At 36.4% G+C, this 21,574-nt stretch overlaps 1 long non-coding RNA gene across 1 annotated transcript; it reads right to left on the bottom strand.

Annotated features, from left to right (window-relative positions):
* Positions 1–707: 707 nt before the first annotated feature.
* LOC142618848 (uncharacterized) lies at positions 708–1,243 on the bottom strand. The gene is made up of 2 exons (XR_012841358.1): positions 1,069–1,243; positions 708–964 (listed from the first exon to the last, which is right to left on the bottom strand). It is a non-coding gene; the product is annotated as an uncharacterized LOC142618848 (long non-coding RNA).
* Positions 1,244–21,574: the final 20,331 nt, after the last annotated feature.

Raw genomic sequence — 21,574 nt, 5'->3', positions numbered from 1 at the left:
TTGCAGTATTTAAGGCATATCCCCAAAAAGAAATTGGTAGAGTTGAATAACTCAACATGGACCTAACCATATCTAAAAGAGTCTTATTCCTTCTTTCTGCTACACCATTTTGTTGTGGAGTTTCAGGTGCAGTCAACTGGGATATAATCCCATTTTCAGTCAAGTAATCCTTAAAATCACCAAGAAGGTATTCGCCACCTTGATCAGATCGAATGGCCTTTATGTGTTTACCCAATTGATTCTCAACTTCAGCCCTAAACTCTTTGAACTTTTCAAAAGTTTCGGACTTCCGTTTCATTAGGTACACATAACCAAATCTAGAGTAATCATCAGTAAAAGTAATGAAATACTCATAGCCACCTCTTGCTTGGATTGACATAGGACCACATACATCTGAATGTACTAGTTCTAGAAAATCTTGGACTCTTCTACCCTTTGCATTAAAAGGTCGTTTGGTCATCTTACCTTCCAAACAAGATTCGCAAACTGGAAAATCATCAAAGTCCATGGGCTGTAAAAGTCCATCTTTGATTAGTCTTTAAATCCTACTTGAATTAATATGACCTAAACGCAAGTGCCATAGATATGCATCACTAGTAGAAAGAAACTTTCTCTTTAATGATTTCACATGAGAGTTACTATCTAATTCAGAATTGTATAATTCATGCTTATCAGGAGTTAAAATATAAAGACCATCTACAATATTGCCAGAACAGATAAACACTTTATCCTTCTTTATTACAACATTGTCTTTCAGGATAACACAATATCCATGTTTACCTAAGTAAGTTGCAGAAATTAAATTCCTACGAATATTAGGTACATACAAACAGTCTTCTAATATTAAAACTCTAGACTTAAAACACAAATTAAACACTCCAACAGCTTCAACCGGAATCTTGCTCCCATCAGCCAAAGTAAGAAATAGTTCTCCCTCATTCAACTTTCTGGTCTCCTGGAACCCCTGCAAAGAATTGCAGATATGATTAGTACAACCTGAATCCACACACCAGGAATCTGTTGGATTTTGTACCAAACATATTTCAAGAAGAAATGAACTTTTCATACCTTTATTCTTGGCAGCCTTGTATGTTGGACAATTCCTCTTCCAATGTCCTTTCTCACCACAATGGAAACACTTTCCTTTGGTTTTCTTTCCTTTGTTGGCAACCCCTAAGGCAATTTGTTTACCATCTTTCTTAGTGAAGTCCTTCTTCTTCTTCTTCTTACCCTTGCCTTTCGACTTAGGTTGAGAAGTAGAAGCTTCACTCACATTGGCTTCAACACTAGAAGTACTAAGGATGCCTTCCGCCGCCACTAACTCATTCATTAATTCAGACAAAGAATAAATCTTTTTGTTCATATTATAATTGAGTCTGAATTCCTTGAATGATTTTGGTAGTGACTGGAGTATCATATCCACTTGGGATTCTCCATTAATGTCGGCACCTAAAACTTCTAATGTGTTCAGATTAGCAATTATCCTAAGATAATGCTCATTCACTGAACTTCCTACATCCATTTTGGTATTATAAATTTGCCTCATGGTTTCTTGCCTTGCAGAACGGCCTTGCAGAACGGCCTTGCTCACCAAACATCTCCTTCAGACTTAGCATGATGTCCGAAGCAAGTTCTACATCCCACATTTGATGCTGTAGAACATTTGAGATAGATGCTAGGATGTAGCACTTGGCCATCTCATTAGATTTCTGCCAACGATCATATCGCTGTTTTTCCTCAAGAGGAGCATCTAATGAAGGAAATTTAGGACATGGTTGAGTAAGCACATACTTGTGCTCTTCAGCAGTAAGAACAATGTCCAAATTTCTTTTCCAATCAACATAGTTGGATCCAGTCAGTTTGTTTTGGTTAAGAATAGAAACAAGTGGGCTAAATGATGCCATGACAAAATCTTAAAATAATAAACATGAATATAATAAGTAAATTAGACATTATCAATTTAGCATAAAAGCATATAATATGGAACCTTAATAAAACCATAAAATAACATATGCAACGACAACCCAATCTCATATTCAATATCCCTCAGCATAGAGTGAATATAAAATACTATGATTGATTGAGAACTATTCTCATTATTAGTGCTATCATGATAACTCTTATCAAACACTAATAATATGTCGTTTTACATTTAGCCTCTAAGTAATAATAGTAAGAACTCAGCATAGAGGATACTAAAATACTTAGTCTAGTGTATACCATTGTCTAGAATCATGTGTAACCACATCTCATCCCTTTAACAGGCTTATTTTGTAGTACCATGATAAAACACCCTCCGCATGGAATGCAAAGCTCGAAACTAAGACAAGGTGTTTATCAAACCACTATAAACCAAGAAATTCAATCTTGTAGGACCATGAAATAAATACTCTCCGCATGGAATGCTAAGCTTGAGGCAAAGACAAAGTATATATTTCACACTACTATGAACCAACAATGGAGGCCGTGAGATCCAACCCTTGAATCTCTCTCCCACTAGATATTTTAAAATAAAAGTTTTTAAGATCAAGAATGATAATAATGCTAGACACGTGAAAAATATAATCCTAATCTAATTAGGAATAAATTTCATTAAACTAGCATTAACATATATAAATATATATAACGTAATAAAAACCTTTATTATATATAAAAATTTATATTATATTATATATAATATAATATACAAATTAATATATATAATATATAATTATTACATTATATAATATTATATATATATATAACGTAATATATAAAATATAATATAATATTACATTATATAATATTATATATATATATATATATATATATATATATATATATATATATATAGTTGTCAGAAGGTTTGAATCCTCACGGATTCACTTCCTTCAAATCAAAGAAATGGTCAAACCATTGTCATGTAGTCCAAAAGGTGCAAGCTAGTAACAACTATTGCATTCAAAAGGTTTGGCTTTATGCATGATCATTAATGTAACCGTGGGCCATATTCAACCATGCAAAGAAATTGGTCAAACCATGCAATGGAAAAATCCAAGAACCATCCGTAAAACACATGCAAGAACCATTCACTCCATGCAATAAGACTCCAATCCATGCATTCAAAGGTCAAACGGTGCATTTAAGGCAAGCCATGCAATGGCATTCAAACAATGCAACGTTAATGCTCTATGGTAGTTATTGATGGATGAAGAAACTGTTTTGAAAACTACCATTGCAATCCGTACATTCACTTTAAGGCACCACATCATTCAAACGCAGGATATTTTATGCAATCTCATATTCTTCCATTAACAATTATTGAATCTATGACTAATCCGTGCACATGTAGAATAATATATCACATATATTTATCAATGCACATAAGATTTATGGAACAATATCTTTATGCAGAAATTTAAAACACAAAGATAATGGTTTTCTTAAATTCTAAAATTCAATCACACGCAATACAATCATGATATGAAAACCTGGCTCTGATACCAATTGAAGAAAAAAAATCTGGTTTTGTATCTCATACAAAACACATAGCGGAAGCGACGAACTAGGATCTATTTCATTCATGATTGATAACGTGCACTATGTAAATTTCAGAATTTAAGAACAAGATAGCGTACCTTGGTGTGGAGAAATTCAAAACAAAGATTGGAAGCACTTGGGAACACTTTTAATCTTCACTCCAATTCCACATTACGCCCAAGATGTGTGGTCTCTCAATCAGTTTTTCAAAGGGAGAATGAAAGTGTGTCTCACACTCTCTCACACACCGTTTCTTTTCTTTTCTAATCTCTTCTTGTAAAAATTCTGTATGTTTCTCCCTTTATAACTAACTGATTATCTAATTGGGCTGGCCTATTGGGCATTTCCAATTGGGCTTTAGTGTGTGGCTTGGAGTGGGACCAAAATGGACCAATAAGACACTAGCTCCAATGAGCCTTGGGCTTTTCCGTCAACTCTTGACAAGTCCAAAGTTACCATTAATTATATTTAATACCACTATATAAATATAATTGCACTCTAGGCCTTATTAATAAATTATATCCCAAGACTTTATTATACACGTAACCCCTTCATAAAATATTCGTAGTAACACAAAGTCATAAACGTAGACTGTCACTTTGTAAATTACTACATCTTATCCTTGAGTACCCGGTTCTTTAAAGTTATTCATTATATATTTATGAAATCCAATTTCATAAATATATACTTTAGTAATTTCTTACTAAAGTGGTTAGGCCTAACTCTCTGAATAACTGAATCCATTAAACTTATCTCAAGGAAATATTTTATATCTCCATCAAGAGACTATGAATTCCATCTTGAGAATATATGTTCCATCAACACTAAATGTGGCTGCCTAACATACTGAGGTTTTGACCGTTATTTCAGATCTCACTCCTGATATATCAAAGAAACCTACACTTCATGATCAGGTCCATTATTCTCTCAAGATTAAGAGTTCATGCAAATAGAAGTCGTGAGATTTATTATTCATTTGACAGTCGTTAGAAGAATAATAAATCTCACAGTGGTCCTGTTCAATATGTTTTAACTCTTAAAACATATCAACATATCAACTAGAAGTCTCCACTTCCATGATCAAGATGACACGTTATAGTCTTCGCAGATGAAATGCCCAATTTCATCACCGACTACGAACTATAAATTCTGAGTTTACAAAGAACTTGTGATTTACATCTTCTGTGACTTTTCACATAAATCACATACAATGCATCTCATGGACTATATGATAATGTCTCATATTCATGTTATCATTATTTTAGATAATAATAAAATAACTTTATCAATCACAATATTAAGTCATACATCATGTCTTATATAATGTCATACATAATATCATACATAGCATCATACAATAGAATTTAAGGGCACTAATCTTAACAATAATTGGAGTGAAGATTAAAAGTGTTCCCAAGTGCTTCCAATCTTTGTTTTGAATTTCTCCACACCAAGGTACGCTATCTTGTTCTTAAATTCTGAAATTTACATAGTGCACGTTATCAATCATGAATGAAATAGATCCTAGTTCGTCGCTTCCGCTATGTGTTTTGTATGAGATACAAAACCAGATTTTTTTTCTTCATTAACATATTACAAACCCTAATCATACATCTAAGCATTTTCCATCAAATCATCAAAATAAAATCCCAAGACAAATGCATGGGCATTTTTAATGCATGACTTACCATTTACTTACTTTGCAGCAACACAACGCCTATGGCATTGATGCATGGACATATGAATGAATGGCATGGTATTAAGATTAAGAAATAAGGAGATAAATCCTAATCTAGTATACAATAAGAAACATACATGTGGACAAAGAAAAAACAAATCCAAAGTGTGCATGCCAAAATTTTGGTTAATGGGCTAACTCCTTTATTGGGCTCACAATTTATTTGTTATGGTGGGTGTATGGATATCCTACAATGGGAAGTTCCTTAGGACCAAAGTTAGTATTTGTGATTTGGTTATCTATCTTCTACCTAGGGTTATTTGTTCTCGGTTTGTAGCTTTTTGGTTCCTTACCCCCTTATGTCTAACCCCCCACTTCTTCCCTTTCTTTCCCTATTTTTATCCTCCCTTACTGGATTAGCAATGATTGATTTTAGTATTTTTCATGTAGGTGGGGCCCTTCAGGATTATTCCTAACAGACATGGGCCCCAATTTGGAAACAGAGATTTCAGCCTTTGGGACTTACAATAGATGTCAAATGTTGCTCGGCAACGATATCCCCCAAGGCATTACTGAGGTACTCCTGGACTGGACCCTGGGCAAGATTGAACCCCAAGAACTAACCAATCCGGAGCCCAATCTCTCGAGCACCATGGATTGGGCTCACTAGGGAATTGGTATCAGACCTTTAGCCCATGGGCCTACTAATGATGGGCCGATAACCATACAATAGCCCCTTTGATTTCGTCCTGCACCTCGGGGATGGAATCAAAGACCCTTATTAAGTCACCGGTTACTCCTCTGGTATACAAATTGTCATCCACTAAATTCAGACAAGACAGCCTATGGTTTTGACACATGGGGTAGCAAGTTGTCAAATCCAATGGTCATTATTACCCAATGGTTCATGTACCGAGGCCACGCATGTAACGGCTTCAAAAAGAGGAATTAATGCCTTTCCCGCCTAAAACCCATTTAATGTTTCCTTGATTTTCTCCCCTATAAATTGAAGTTTCCTCCCACACTAACCATTTCTTACTCTCTCCCTCACTCTCATTGTCCGTAGTTCCCGAGCACCTTACTCCTCCCCGAGATCATCCTCCTTAGTGTGCTTATTTTAAGTTCCTTAATCCCTACCTTGTTTTTCTTTGAGTTCCCCTCTTATTCCCTGATAAAAATGAGTTTTGCACACCTTCTCAAGACTTAGACTACCTTAGCCAATTTATGGCTAGATTTAACGTACGCTTAGACGTAGACATAGCATATTGCCATGAGGGTAGTATAGAAAATGATAGACGCCCTAATGTAGTGTTTTTTCCTTTGATAACCATACTAAAGGGTGGGGTTAGATTCCTAGTAGACCCCCTATTGCTTAGGATACTTAGGTTTTACAGCCTTTGCATCGACCAACTCCCATCAAATTTCTACAAAGTGATGAGTTATGTAAGTGGGCTCAACAACCTGTACAATCTACACCTTAACCACCACAATATTAATTTTATGTATAGTTTATATGGTAACAAAAGGCCGGGGTATTATCTTAAAGTCCGAGACACCATGGTTTGTCTAATATCGTGCCTCCCCGACTGCAACAGGAACTCGGTGGGAGAGTACATCAAAGTGAGCGGCAACTGGCTTGCCAGCAAACTAACTTGTCCGACCTCACCTTGGGAGATTGGTCGATACCACCCATTTTTTGTTATTATTATTATTATTATTATTATTATTATTATTATTATTATTATTATTATTATTATTATTTTAACACTTATGTTCCTCTTTGTTTATGCATACACCAAACGTTACAAGCCAGATTCCGACATTATACATGTTCGAGACTTGAACTTCGTGTTGCGATCTTATATCTTTGTGCGTTACGACAGTCACTTGAGGGCTTCCCACCTCATTCTCAAGTGCACCCCTTCGTACACAAGCTTCCCGGATCTTGGGCATGTGCTGACTGTTGGTATACCGTTGTTGTCCTACCTTAACATACGCCTTCGCGGTTTCCTCCCGAGGGGATTGACACTCGGCGAAGCTTGGCGCCTTGATCCTCGATAGATAAAGGAAGGGTAACTACTCCTAGTTAGAGATTGTTCAACTGATTGGGTATTTCACGGTCGTGTCGAGCACATTCCCATCGAAGAGTCGTCCATGACAGATCAAGCCAAGGAAACAGCGGCAGTAGAGCTCGTTGACTCTTCATCCAAAGGCACATAGACCGAGGAACCCACAATCGAGATGGTAGTTAAGAGGAAAATGACAGTGGACCATTTCCTACCCAGGGGATGGTTAGCCCCTCATTAGCAAGCCCCTCCTCCTCTAGCTCCCCGTGGACACAAAAGACCATGGGAAACTACTGAGTCAACTGAGCACCCAAGTGATGCACCATCCAGTCCCCCTCCTTTCCTGACCACCGTGCCTTTGGTTATGTGGGAGCCTCCCTCAGACTCGAGGCCCACCGAGATGATAGGCTCCAACATAGCCCTCTCTTTGGCAATCCCTGCACCGGGCTAGCAGAGTGCATTTATGCTTGGTGACCAACCCCTCTTGGCAAATGCTAGCATCTAGAATTGGGCCAATGGGCAAGACAAATCATCATACCAACTAGAAGTCTCCGCTTCCATGATCAAGACAAATCATCTTAGTTGATATGTTATAGTCTTCGTAGATGAACTATATGATAATGTCCAATATTCATGCTACTATTATTTTAGATTATAATAAAAAAACTTTATTAATTACAATATTAAGTCATACATAATATCATACATAGCATCATACAATAGGATTTAAGGGCACTAATCCTAACAAAAGGAAAGCACATAGAAAGAAAGTACTACATCATTCGAGACACTATTGCTCGAAGAGATGTAGTAGTAGCAAAGATTGATAGTGTAAGTAATCTAGCAAATCCCTTTACCAAAGCCTTGCCCTAAAGTAATTTTGAGTCATATTTCGAGGGAATGGGAGTTAGATTAGTGCACAATAGTCTTTAGGGCAAGTGGGAGATTGTTAGGATATGTGCCCTTTAAATCCTATTGTATGATGCTATGTATGACATTATGTGTGACATTATGTTTTGATTAATAAAGTTTTTTTATTATCATCTAGAATAATGGTAACATGAATATTTGGACATTATCATATAGTCCATGAGATGCATAGTATGTGATTTAGTCACAGAAGATATAAATCACAAGTTCTTTGTAAACTTAGAATTTTAGTTCGTAGTCGGTGATGAAATTGGGCATGTCATCTGCGAAGACCATAACATATCAACTAAGATGATTTGTCTTGATCATGGAAGTGGAGACTTCTAGTTGATATGTTTTAAGAGTTAAGACATATTGAACTGGACCGCTGTGAGATTTATTATTTTCCTAACGACTGTCAAATGAATAATAAATCTCACAACTTCTATTTACATGAACTCCCAATCCTGAGAGAATAATGAACCTGATCATGAAGTGTAGGTTGCTTTGATATATCAGGAGTGGGACCTAAAGTCACGATCAAAACCTCAGTATGTTAGGCAGCCGCATGTAATGTTGCTGGAACATATATTCTCAAGATGGAATTCATAATCTCTTAACAGAGATATAAAATATTCCCTTGAGATAAGTTTAATGAGTTTGATTATTCAAAATGTTAGGCCTAACTACTTTAGTAAGAAGTTACTAAAGTATATATTTATGAAATTGAATTTCATGAATATATGATGAATAACTTAAATGATTAAACCAGGTACTCAAAGATTAAGATGTAGTAATCTTCAAAGTGGCAGTCAACATTCATGACTTTGTATTACTACGGATATTTTAATGAAGGGGTTGCATGTATAATAAAGTCTTGGGATATAATTTATTAATAAGGCGCAGAGTGCAATTATATTTATATAATGATATTAAATATAATTAATGATAATTTTGAACTGGTCAAGAGTTGACAGATAAGCCCAAGGCCCATTGGAGCTAAAGTCTTATTTGTTCCCTTTTGGTCCCACTGCAAGCCACATACTAAATCCCAATTAGAATGGCCTAAAAGGCTAGCCTAATTAGATAATCAGTCATATATAAGGAGAGAAACATACATAATTTTATGAGGAATGAAATGGTGTATGTGAGAGTAAGCCACTCTCATATTCTCCCTTGAACACATACATGCAAATTGATTGAGAGACCACACTTCTTGGGCATAAGTGGAATTGGAGTAAAGATTAAAAGTGTTCTCGAATACTTCTAATCTTTGGTTTTGAATTCCACCGCACCAAGGTAAGCTCTCTTGTTCTTAAATTCTGAAATTTACATAGTATATGTTATCAATTGCGAATGAAGTAGATCCATTAATTTTCCACTGCGTATGTTTTGTATGCGATACAAACTATGTTTTTCCAACACCAACGCCAGTGCAATCTTTTCGAAGGGCAAATACTTGGTTTCTGCATGGACCAAAGTGTGCGTGCCAAAATTTTGGTTAATGGGCTAACTCCTTTATTGGGCGCATAATTTATTTGTTATGGTGGGTGTATAAATATCCTACAGTGGAAAGTTCCTTGGGACCAAAATTAGTGTTTGTGATTCGGTTATCTACCTTCTACCTAGGGTTATTTGTTCTCAGTTTCTCTCTTTCTCGGTCTATAGCTTTCTAGTTCCTTACCCGTTCATGTCTAACCCCCCACTTCTTCCCTTTCTTTCCCTAGTTATATCCTTCATCAGAAGATTAGTACTGATTTATTTTAGTATTTTATGTGTAGGTGGGGCCCTTCAGGATTATTCCTAATAGACATAGGCCCCACTTTGGAAACAGGGATTTCAACCTTTGGGACTTACAATAGACGCAGAATGTTGCTCGACGATATCCCTTAAGGCATTACCAAGGTACTCTCGGACTGGACCCCGGGCAAGATTGGACCCCGAGAACTAACAAATCTGGAGCCTAATCTCCCAAGCACCATGGATTGGACTCACTAGGGAATTGGTATAATGATGGGCCAATAACCATACACAAAGCATATAAGAAAGTTAAAACAGATGCATATTAGGTAAAGCAAACAAAGCAAAGGACACAGGACAATCAAATTTAGGGTTTCTAGGCATGAGTACGTGTGTGCATACATAGGCCTATGTATGCAGGCCAGTTGTATGCGTACGCATACTTCGAGCCTACGTGCGCATACAAAAGTATGCGTATGCAAACATGCCTGAACCCTAACACAGAAACAGAAAAACATAGCAGAAATGAAAACCCTAATTCTAACTGCCAAACATGCTCAAAATATACAAGAAAACATAAACCTACTCTAAATAACACAAACAAACCAAGAAAATTAGATTAAACATAAAAAAAAAAAAAAAAAACTAAAAAGAGAAGAGAAAGGTTAAAGCTTGATACCTCAAAAAAGGAGTTCCCAAGTTTTGATTTTGACCGTTCCCCTCAGTCAAATCTATCACAATTTAATAAAATAGTGATTAGCAATGTTAAACTAAAAGGATTGGGGCTAGAAGAGGTCTCGATCAAATAAAAATGACTTGAGGGTGTTTTATGAAAAACTCCATTTTGATTCACTATTTTCTAGTGAATCTTAGGTTTTTCTTGTGGGATTTCTATGTGTTTTGAAAATGTACCATGTAAGGCTTTATATAGTGGAAAAAAATGGGATTTGGAGCGGCTTCTAAACAATGTGAGATTCATTCCAAACCTCAACCATTATTCCAGAAAACTTACCTTTCTTATACTTTTGAAACCCTAGCTGCGTATGCAGGAATGTGCTTGCATACGCATGCTTTGGCCTACGTACGCAAGTTGTTGCCAATGTACGCAAACCAAGGGCCACTTTGATCATTTTATTTTCAAAAATAGATTTTTGCTTATTTAAGATGTTATATTTTTTATTTTAACATTTCTCTAGTCAATTTAATATTTGAATGGCTCTAAACTGACTTTGGGCCTTAGAGTTTGAGCATTATTGGAGAATGGGGGTCCGGGTTATAAGGGGTACAAAATGCAGTGTCTACACATGGCCTTGAAGACCAAGAATAATGACAATGATAAGTCATCTGATGATAAGGATACCAAGCTGAAGTCTTATATTATCAAACAATTCAAAAAGTTCATTAAAATGTGAATGTCAAAACTAGTTATAAGGATCACAAACAGACTGTTTTCTCTCAATTTAAGTCCCAAGACAAAGGTAAGAGAGGATCTAAGGATGTTGATCAAAGAAACAGTGTTCTTGCTAGACCAAAGTGCTATGGGTGTCATGGATTTGGACATATGAAGCAAGAGTGTCCCACATACCTCTAATCCATTGGTAAAAGCAAAGCCTTAGCTGCCACTTTAAATGATTCAGAACCAAAAGCAGATTCTAATGAGAGTGACCAAGAAGTGATAGTAAGTGCTTTTACAACTACTATTTAGTCTATTGAGGAAGTAGTATATGTAGTTGATGAGGAAGAAGAGCTGATGAAGTCAAAGTTTGAAAATATGGATGATCAGGATGACATCCACACTGCTTACACCAAGCTATACAAGGTTTTTGAGAAGCATGAGAAGCTCTACAGGTTGGCCACATGAAAGCTCAATGAAGTGGAGTTGGAACGTGAGGAACTCTCCACCAAGGTTAATGAAGCTAATCATACCATTGGAGCATTGAGATTTGAGAACAATCTTCTTGTTGAAAATTCCAAGAAGCTGGATGCTAAACTATTTTAGGTTAGAGCACAATTGGAAATGACTTCAAGTGCCAAACTGGATGAAATGTCAAATGTCCAGAAGTCAGCATCTGATAGAACAAGTCTCGGATATGATCACTCTCTCTCCTCTTGTAGTACCTCTTCTAATGCTTTAAATAGAATTATTTTTGTTCCTTCTACTAATAATGATAACTCTAACAACACTAAGGTAACTGATATTAAAATTGAAAATGTGAGTGAGGATAGGAGTGATAAGGGAAAATCCATTTTAGGAGCACCCCTTAAGGTTGGTAAGAAAGAGATTAAGCAGAAAAATCATCGCTCCACCAACAAGAAGTCTCAACCAAAGAAGCCTCATTTCTATCACTACTGTGGAGCATCTGAGCACACTCGTCTAAATTGCTATAAGTGGTTAGCCACTTAACAAAGCAATAGTATGTCATCTTTGAGGAACCAAAATCAGCTTCAACTCTCTTTAGCACTCTTGGTGAACTTTTTAAGGCGGTCATGCTTCTTTCGAAATTCAACGGTTTCAACTCTCCTCCTTATCCATCTGGACAAAAGTTCATACAAAAGAAAGGATTTGCATCCAGGTCTCCTATTTGGAAGGAAAAATATCCTAAGTGATTGCTCATCTTATCTAATCTCTTGCATGGATTGTGTTGTGGTTTGAGTTAGTCTAGTTTTGATGTTTTCTTCTTTTCCTTTTTTTTTTGCTTTGTTTTAAGTTATTTTAATAAAAAAAGGGAAAATCAAAAAAATATAAAAATAGTGTGTGTTTGTGTATACTGGTACTTGTGTACCTTTGATGGCCTTTGAAACAAAGTTTCCCAACTTTGTATCTCTTGTAGCTTAGATGAGCACCTTTATGTACAACTAAGCAATTTGAGATTTGTGGCTCGTTTGATGTGATTTGTATGATTTAGTTGATTTCTTATCTTTCATATCTTAAATCACTCTTTTTGACGGGAAAGACTAGAAAATCTTAAGAGAAAGACATAAATAACCATCTCACCACTAAAACTTGTCAATCATTAAACATCTATGTGCAATTCACAAAAGCTATGCTCGGTAAGGTGTAGCACTTGCACAGCAAAATAAGGATGTTCAAGCTTAAATGATTGGTTTTTTTCTTTTCTCTCTTTTATGTGTCCATGCATGATATTCTTAAAAGAAAAATATTCAAAGAACATAAAAAGCAAAAGAATCAAAATGCTTTTAACATGGTTGCAAGTGTGTTTCTAGGATATGTGAGAGTTATATGTTGTACCTTGAAGATGATAGTTCCCATCAAATAGTTATGATTGTGTGTGAATGTACTTGATCCTTATATATCATTACTTTTCATATAATGATGTACTTGTTCTCTTGCAAAAGTTTCACACACAACACGCATACTCTTTAATGCTTTTGATACTATTGTACAAGTACAATGTGATTTGGCCATCATAAGGAATACAAGTGATAGCATATGCTCTCTAAACTGTCCAAACTTGTTTTGACATAAAATTTGGTTAGACATGCTTAGTGTGTTTTGATCTAGGGATGCTTTCCATCTAGAGTTAAGGATGTGTTTCTGTGCTTAACATGCTCTTTGAATGCTTGCTATGTTGGTTATCTTGGGTGCAATTATCGTGTGTTGTTTCTCCTCCTTGAAAACTCTCTTTCAGGGCTCTTGACAATTACTTCGATACCTCCTTGATACCTTCTCGACACCTCCTCCATACAAGCTCTTCTATCAATATTTCTAGGTTTCTACTCGATACCTCTTGATAGATATCCCAATCCATCCTGCCAAATTATTTGGGGTCTTTGTCTGCTCGATAGCTCCTCAATACCTTCCTCGATCTATCAAGATTTTTTTCCGTTGATACCTCCTTAATACCTCTTGATTAATCAAGATTTTGTTCTCGATAGAAGCTCGATACCTACTCAAGCTATCGAGCTGTGTTTTCTATAAATACTTCTTAGGTCCGACCTGGTTTTAAACCATTTCAAATATCTTGATCTCTCTCTCTTCTCTCTTGACCTAAAAACCTTCTTTTCATGAAAATCATTCTTCCCTTTTCATTTTTGGCGTTATCCAAGCTTCAATTTATTGGTAAGTCTCTCTAATCTCTCTTTTTCTTCATCTTTCATGCATTTCATGCATTTAGTGGCCTAGGTTTTTGTTTTGGGAAAATTTTGGGGTTTTTGTAATTTTGTCAAGAATTTTGGGATAGGTTTTGTTAATTTGATCTTACATGCTCATGCATTGCATTCTATGTTCATTATAACAATGTTTCATGCATTCTAGACTATGTGACTGTTCAAACTCTGTGAGTGTTGTTAGGTTTGATTGGGTTTTTGCCCACGATGCAATTTTTTTTTTCACGTAACATGTTCATGCATTTTCATGCATTGCACGTTTCATTTCTTTTCTTTCTTGTGCTTGAGTTTTTGTTATGACTCTCTCTCTCTCCTTCTCTCTCTCTCTCTCTCTCTCTCTCTCTCTCTCTCTCTTTTAGTCTCCTTACGATGGCACTCAAAAAGTCTGTTCCTTCTAAAAACTGGTTCGTCATGGTTCTTCGTCTTCTTCTTTTCCTCCTGATTTTGTTTAGTTATATGATGAGAAGGCACGAGATGACTTCTATAAGAACTTTTCTGACCGATTCATTGCCAAGTCATTCTGTCTGACTTCCTAGACATTCCTCTATTCAGTGCGTTTAGCTCTCGGGCATGGCCTTCTGTATGTGAGAAACCCTCGAGGTGTCTTAACGTGTTTGTACAAGAGTTCTACTCCAACATGCACGCCATTGATACCATCGTACCTCGATTTACTACGGTATTCTATGGCACACATATCTTAGTCACCCTAGACTTCATTTCTGAGGTACTACGTGTTCCTAGGGTAGATCATTGGAATTACCCTAGTCATCGTCGTCTCTCTTCCATCTCTAGAGACGAGTTGGCCTCACTCTTCTGTGAGAATGCCATGTTATGAGGAGGTACTCTTAATTTCTCCACAACTGAGTTTGCTACGGGTCCGCAGATCCTTAATATGGTGATGACCTTTGTACTCACTATAACACTATCACCGAGCCTCGTGCCTTTTTCCTTCTTTCTCTTATGGAGGGTCTTTCTATAGACTTTCCATCACATATAATAGAATCTATTGACACGGCTGTGGACGACTAAATTTCTTAGTTCGAAATAAATCAAACAAGTAAAATAGTTGTACAAATGCGAATTTGTTGATTGGGATTATGGTAATGTGATTTTGATCCGAACGCAAAATATCCTTTAATTTGGCCGAGGAATGGATTGAAGGTCTTGGAAACGGAATTACAATGAATCTCTGGCTATGAGCTTGTTAGAAATTCTTTATTTTTCACGTTCTTCGTGTTCTTTGTGCGTTCTTCTTTTTTGAAGGTTTATGGTGGAAGTTCTTTTGGTGCTTTAGAGGCTTGAATCCGTAGAGCTTCGTTGATTTGTGGTTTGTTGAGGTTTCTAGAGGTTTCAAGCTTGATTCCAATGAACTTTGAGATCTAGGGAGATGATTTGGCTGATTTCTCTTTAAATGTTCTTCGTATTCGAAGGTTTGTGGTGGAAGTTCTTCGGGGTTTTAGAGGCTTGAATCCGTAGAGCTTCACTGATTTGTGGTTTGTTGAGGTTTCTAGAGGCTTTTGAGCTTGATTCCAGTGGCCTTCGAGATCTAGGCAGGTAGTTTAGATGATTCTACTTTGAATGTTGTTTGTATTCGAGGTTGAAGTTCTTGAAGTTCTTGAAGTTCTTGGAGGCTTCAGGGCTTGATTCTAGCAGAGCTTCAATACTTCTGAATCTTCTTTGATGCTGCTTGTGCTCTAGATGGCTTGGTGTTTTGGAGTTTTCTGGAGGCTTTTGAGCTTGATTTCAGTGACCTTTGAGATCTAGGAAGATGATTTGGATGATTTCTCTTTGAATGTTCTTTGTATTCGAAGTTGAAGTTCTTGAAGTTCCTGGAGGCTTCAGGGCTTGATTCCAGCAGAGCTTCTAGATTTCTGAACTCAAGATCTCTTCCCGGTTCTTCCTCAGATGTCTTGGTGTGTTCAAATGTCTTAGGAAGGCTTCTATTTATAGGAGTTTGGGGGTGGGTGAGCGACACGTGGCGAAGTCTGATTGGTGACACATGTCACAGCCTGATTGGTCTACTTAGGTCATCGCTTACACGCGCCGGATTACTTGGGTCATGCTTACACCCGCAGGCTTGCTTGTGTCATTGCTTACACGCGCAGGCTTGCTTGTGTCATTGCTTACACGCGCAGGCTTGCTTGTGTCATTGCTTACACGCGCCTATGTGTGATTAGCATTTTGCATGCTTTTCATGTTTTTGCCTTAATGAAATTTGGCAATTTAGTAACAGTACATGATACTTTGTAATTAGCCATACTTTGTGGACTTGGTGGCATGATGTGTCAGCTTGTGATAGGCCGAGAATTTTCCCTCTCTACAATGGCTACACGTGATAGCTCATCTTTCATTCGACTATCACGTGTATCCTCACATACATGCGCGTCTCTATTCCTCTTACTCCTTACTTCTATGTCATGGGTGCCATTAGTAAGGAGTTTATTCGGTGGAGTGTAATGTAGCTTGCTGCAAAGTGGCCGCATGTAGAGCCTAGGAATACAGCCTCAGTAGATCTTGCAACCCCTTCCTCACGAACTTCTTCCTCCTCTACCCCTTCCTCCTCGTCTTGGGCAGTTGTCTCCCTTGCTGATATCATGGAGCAACTTCAGCACATGCGTGCTGATTTTGGTAGTCGTTTGGACCATCTATCTGATGAGATATGTCAGATGAACACCAGAATTAGTCTCATCGCTCGTTGCTAGTCTTGCCTTGGTGGTTTTGCACCCTTACCTTCACCTGAGCATGCTGAGGAGTCTTCTTCTTCAGATGGTGGAATTGATGATGGTGATGATGCTTCTGGCTCTAAGTATGATAATGAGATGACGACCTCTCAGTGATACACCCTTTATCACTCGTGACAAAAAGGGAAAATAGTTTTGTAGATAAGACTAGTCTTTTTATTAGGGGGAGAGCTAGCACATGACATACTAGATAGGGAAAGAGTGTTTTTGAGGGATGTAGTGAGGTTTTGATATATTTTTTCTCATTACATGTACCAAGGTCTTATAACCACTTTTTAAATACCTTGTATTTGTTAGGACATATGTGATTCATGTTAGGAACACATGTCATCATGTAGTGGCTAATCCTTTGAACAAACGCACTTTATTTGTAATTGGGTAGATCTAGGATGTGTTTAATGCTTCAAGAAACAACGTTTTAAGTTCAAGTGTTAAAGCCATGCAAGTCTGTCCAAGAATCAAGTGCTAAGGTGCTGGATTTTAAATCTCGACAGTTAGTATCCATTAAGGTTTAAAAAGCTGTTTAAACCCGATGCTCGATAGTTGCTCGATAGATAGGGTATCTATCGAGATTTATGAAAATCTGATTTTTAGTTCTGATTTCATTCCAATCCGTGAGTATGTGTTTAAGCATTCTTTTCTCACAACCCTAAACATATATACAGATTATTTTAAGGGCCATCACAGGTAGGACAATTGAACAAGTGTGAAGTAAAGTGTTGTTTATGCAAATTGTGACCGAAAACCGAATTTGCCCTAATTCTTCTTTCTCTTGAAGAAGCTACTGTGTTTGTACACTGTAGGTTTTTGTGACCAAGGAGCTTCGTGATCTTCATCATGTGATGAACAGAAGAACTTTGTAGCCAACACCCTTCTCAGGTTGGTGATTAAGTCGCGTACTAGGATCCGCGCATCTATTAGTTAGTCACGTACTAGGAGTCGTGCATTAAAAGGAGAGATTGTCACTACAAAACAAGTCTTATTGGGTATTGGAGTAAGGGTTCAACTGTAGGTTGGGATAAGGTAATAAGATTCCTTTACTTGTAACCGCTTGTTGTGATGATAGTGAATTCTCGAGAGTAGTGACCTTAAGATCACCTGGTGGGATTTTTGCCTTGGGGGTTTTCCCCATTCATAAACAAATCACCTTGTCAACTTTATTTTTCTCTGCATTTTATTTTGGTTGATGATTTGTTTGTGCTGCCATGTATATTGCATGTTAATTTGATTAATTAATAAACTTGGCTAATTAATCAATTAATTCATCACAAGGGGTCAATACATTCTTGGCCTATCAGTATTCTTTGCTATATATATGAGATGATGTATGTTTTCTTCTCCTTTGTCTCACATGTGTTGTTTCTTTTCTATCTTTATACACATGTTTCTTCTTATATACAACTTGTCTATGTTTCACTCTTGATGCCTTGATGAATCTTATTTAAGTGTTTCAGTTAAGACAGGTTGCAAGTCTACCATGCTATGATCTCTCTTCTTGCAAAGTTTTTCAACAGTTCGTGTTAGGGTTAGACTTATGTACTTTTGCATATTATGGGAAAGTTGTGTTAGACTTCTCTCATAATTTTTTTTTTTTGTGATTTTGTCACGGATTGCCAAATGGGAAGATTGTTAGGGTCATATTTTGTGTAATTAGATAATCATTTGACAAAATGCACTTTACTTGTAATTGGGTAAATCTAACATGAGTTTAGTACTTCAAGAAACACGTTGTTCAAGTCAAGTATTAAAGACATGAAGATTGGTCCAAGAAGCAAGTGAAGAAAAGTTGTTCATTAAGTCTCGACAAATAACTCGATAGATACCTGCTATCGAGACTTAATGTGAAGCTCGATAGATAGCTCGACAACAGCTCAATCTATCAAGATCTACGATTTCGAAATTTCTAAATTTGAAATTCAGCCCAGTCTTGTATATTTGTTTTGGGGTTTCTTTTCTCACAACCCTAGACATATATAAGGCTTGTTTTAAAGGCCGTCACACACGGATACAGAGACCAAGAGACTTATTTTCTCTGTGTGAACTACTGCGTTTGTATGCCAGTGAAACTGCGTTTGTATGCCAGTGAAGAACTGCATTTCTTAGACAGCAACAGGCTCAGATGAAGAGTGTTAACCCAAGGACTGGGATTTCAAAGAGACCAAGGGGTGATGTTCTTCTACAACTCTTGCCTCTAGTGATCAGCCTGCTGTTAAGGAGGTACATGTGAATTGTACTTTAGCTGTGGATCCTACTGGTGATGATGATGTTGTTAACCCTACTGTTACCCCTCCACCCTCACTCTGTGCCATGATAGAGTCATTTATGACTACTCAGGCGGCTCATGGATAGCTTCTTGATGAGCTACTCACAGAGGTTGCTTCCTTGAGAGCAGATTTTGCCGAGTATAGGAGTGCTTTCCCATCACCTCCATCCTCTGGTCCTTGATGATTGCCTTTGGCAGTATGTAACAAAAAGGGGGAGTAGGATATGTATTTAGGGGGAAAGCAGAGAGATTTTGTATTTAGGGGGAGTATTTATAAGTTTTTGGGGAGTTTTTTATTTGTGTTGATATCCCTTGATGTATTTTTTGTTGATGTGGTTGCATATATATATTTTTTCCTATTGTTCTTGTTTCACAAACATTGATGTCATTTTTAATTATGATGGTTATTGATGATGAGTTCATTCATTATGATATTACTGTATCTCTTTTTATGTTTTGTGAATTAAAGATCAGATTTTTTATTTTGGTTTTGTACTGTATATTCCACACATGTGTTTATGGTTTGTTTTTAGTGTTTCAGGAATTTACAGGTTAATTCTTTCAATAGCTGCTATCTATACTAGCAACTAATAGTCAGTAGTTGTGATAGAATTGTATTAGGGCAATATTTTATAATAGGGCTGATGTTTGATTTGAGCGATTCATTTTGTATGTGTATTTTGTCACGGATTGCCAAAGGGGAAGATTGTTAGGTTCTCAGGATTTAGAATTAAATGTTTAGGATTCTATTTATATGTGTTGGCAAGCTGAGAACAAAACATGTCTAGTCTATGTGTTAGGCATTGCTCAAAGATATGTGTTTCAAGTTTGAGCTAACTGTAGAAAAGAAGAGTCAAAATCTGCCAAGCTCAATCAATCGAAAATTACATTCGACCGATCAAAAATCATAGAAATCAGATTCTGTAGAATTTTAAAATAAGGCCCAAGCCTGCAAAAACGATTAAGGTTTCAATCTAACTTGTCCACATATAAAAGGGAAACCCTAGCTACGTTTTGATAACCTTTGGAAGACTTGTGTATTACTCTTTGTAAAATCTGAGAAGTATTGTACCTTCTAACTACACAAGCGTCTACCAGAACAAGATCTATAATTAAGCATTGGTAGAACCTAGTTGCTACTACAAAGATCAACAAGTGAAGGTGATCTGAAACCTTTGAGTGGGATCTCAAAGTCACAAGCGTGGGTGCTTGTGTTACAATAAGTCCAAGAAGAGAAAGAGTCCATGGATTTAGAGCTTGCACATGATCGTGTCAGTAAGTTACTTGAGGTAGTAATAGATTTAGAGTTAAATCTGATTGTAAAAACTTCAATTCTCTTATAGTGGATTTGCTTTACCTTGAGGATATTGCTAGGTCAAATCCCACATAGGTTTTTACCTTGAGACGGTTTGTTTCATTGGTTTTCTTGGGTCATCATATCGTAGTGTAATTTACTTTCCGCTGTTTTGCATGATATGATTTATTATTGCTTAACTTATATCTGAATAATTAACTTAAGTAATCACTTGGCTAATATATTAGGTTAAATAATCTACATTAAAGGGTCTAAATAAACAAACAAAAATTATAGAACATGGTACCATGCCAACTGCTAAATGTTTTTGGCATTTGGGAGATCTGAAGCATGAGTATTTTTTATGTTATGCATGCTAAATGCTAAACACTTGTAGCATTTAGCACACCTTATGCTAGTTTTTAATTCTACCTTCTCCTGATTTTTACTTATTAATTTAATGCTAAATATTAATTATGATATTGATATGGTAGGAATAGAGCACGCTTGCTAGTGTGAATTCTTTAGGCTTGACCCCTGCACTCACTTTACATTTATTCGACAAGGAGATAAAAATGGATTATTCAGGTATTCCTTGATGTATGAAACTAAGATCCTTTTCCCTTCATTTCTATTTCACTTTCTTTATTTTTTATTAGATATCTTTGTTTGATGTTGCTAAATTTATTTATTCGCTTGAATTTACTGTTAAATATGCTTATTTGGGCATTGTTGATGTTAGCAATATTTGTAACATTGCTAACATTAGCCTAGGTGTTTCTTCTCCTCTTTTTGTACCGTTAAGGCGTAATTATTTTTATTAAAGACTACTTTTTCCTCATTATTTATTGGATTTTACCAACGTATGCCCTTAGTAAACATTTTTAAAAACTTTTTTATGAAAAATGAAAAAGTTATCAACTTTTTTGACATTTTTTCAAATTCGCCGTAAAATATTTCTCAAAATGGATGATTAATGTTTGCCTTAAAGACATACATTAACTGGACCCTTATTTATTTACTTCACTCACTCGTTATATTATTTTATTATATAAGACGAAAAACAACGATAGTAGCTATCTGATGATTCACTAGCATGAGTACTAGACTTGACTATCTCAAAGAGCTTATGTCTAGCTATTAATTTATCTAAACGCAACACATTACTCATGTCCCAAGTCCTAACAATAAAAAGATCCTCAAAATTTTTAAAGCAATTACAATGTCAATTTAGTC

The sequence above is a fragment of the Castanea sativa genome, chromosome 12 (assembly GCF_040712315.1).
Source record: "Castanea sativa cultivar Marrone di Chiusa Pesio chromosome 12, ASM4071231v1".
NCBI lineage: Eukaryota > Viridiplantae > Streptophyta > Magnoliopsida > Fagales > Fagaceae > Castanea > Castanea sativa.
Note: the sequence above shows the minus strand (reverse complement) of the source record. Positions and strands in the feature narration are given on the sequence as shown.